The following is a 1,514-nucleotide window of genomic DNA, read 5'->3' as shown; positions in this document are numbered from 1 at the left end:
TCCTTGTTCCAAAAAACACTTTCATGAGCCTGGAAGTAGATCATTCTCCCATCTGGCTATGGGATGACTTCAGCCCCAGCTGACATTTGGAGCATGAGAGATCCTGGCCAGGGGATCCAGTTAAGCCATGCCTGACTCCTGACCAAACTGAGATAATAATGTTTGTTTTTTGAAGCCACTAAGTATTGGAACTATTTGTTACACAGCATTAGATTTGTTACACACAAGATAACCAATACCATTTTCTCCTCTTGGAAATATTAAATATTAAACTTTCCAAAACATCTTACAAAATGAGACATGTTTAATTTTGTTCAATCAAGTCTTTCTCAAGCATATTGAACCATGGATTCTGTTTTTCCTAGGAAACACCTATTAATATTTTATGGAGCTATTTGGAGAAATAGAAAATGCTTGAATATGACAAGAAATCATTCCATTTAAAGAAGTAGTGATTGTCAGCATTCCATTTCTCCCTGGGTTGAGAGTCAGCAAAGTTGATATCTTAGAGAATAAACATAATCCTGTGGGAATTTATCTATGTCCATATCTACATTAATAATATCTATCTATATATATACATGATGTAGTGTACCCCAGCAATGTTTGGCTCAGTAAGCCGTTAACATGAGGATAATAAATCTGAGAACTGGCTACATAAAATTCCCTTGTTTGGGCTCTTGGAGGGATTTCACATAACAACAGCTGGGCATCTGATGAAGCTAAGGGTTTGTTTTGATTTAATGTTGATTCAGAAGTAGGTATTCCCACATTGCCATGAGGTTTTCCTCTGAACCACACATTATTACACTATAGTTCAACAAAACACATCACTGCCTTGATTTACACATGAGGAAACGGAGGCTCAGAGACTAAAACACTTGTAAAGCTTCAAGGGGTGGGGATGGGGTGGGAGGGGTTAGAGCAGGGACACAAATTTGGTGCTGTCATACTGCTCTTATAATATTTCTAAAATTGTTCCTAATATGGTATATGCATTTCCAATATATTCATCTTCAAAATGTGCTTCTATCTTACTGAAACGTAGTAAGAGTAGAGGCACTGCAAATGTTTGTCTTATGCTTGAAATCTTCTGGCTCTCCAATAAAATGTTCTCAGCTACTCCAGGCCCCATTGTTCTCTGCTTCTTGGAATTTATAGCAACAGATGGTTGCTTAGAAATATAGACATTTCTGATGCTCGAATCCCAGCTAGAATTTCACTGACAAGTGGTCGGTGAATTTGTGTTTTAATATCTTCAGTAATGGACATAACCGCCTGAGACAGCGAAAGCTGCTGAAGATTGATCCAAACTCTGCTTCTCTGACATCATCCATTGTTTCTAATTTTGTCTTCTGGGGATTTACAAACCATATGGAATTGATTATATAAAAAAGCCTTCAGTTAATTGGTGTGTGTGTGTGTGTGTGTGTGTGTGTGTGTGTGTGTGTGTGTGAGAGAGAGAGAGAGAGAGAGAGAGAGAGAGAGAGAGAGAGAGAGAGAGAGGGGGGGCG

Source organism: Myotis davidii, unplaced genomic scaffold (genome assembly GCF_000327345.1).
Source record: "Myotis davidii unplaced genomic scaffold, ASM32734v1 scaffold266, whole genome shotgun sequence".
NCBI classification, from domain to species: domain Eukaryota; kingdom Metazoa; phylum Chordata; class Mammalia; order Chiroptera; family Vespertilionidae; genus Myotis; species Myotis davidii.
This window is presented reverse-complemented; position numbering follows the sequence as displayed.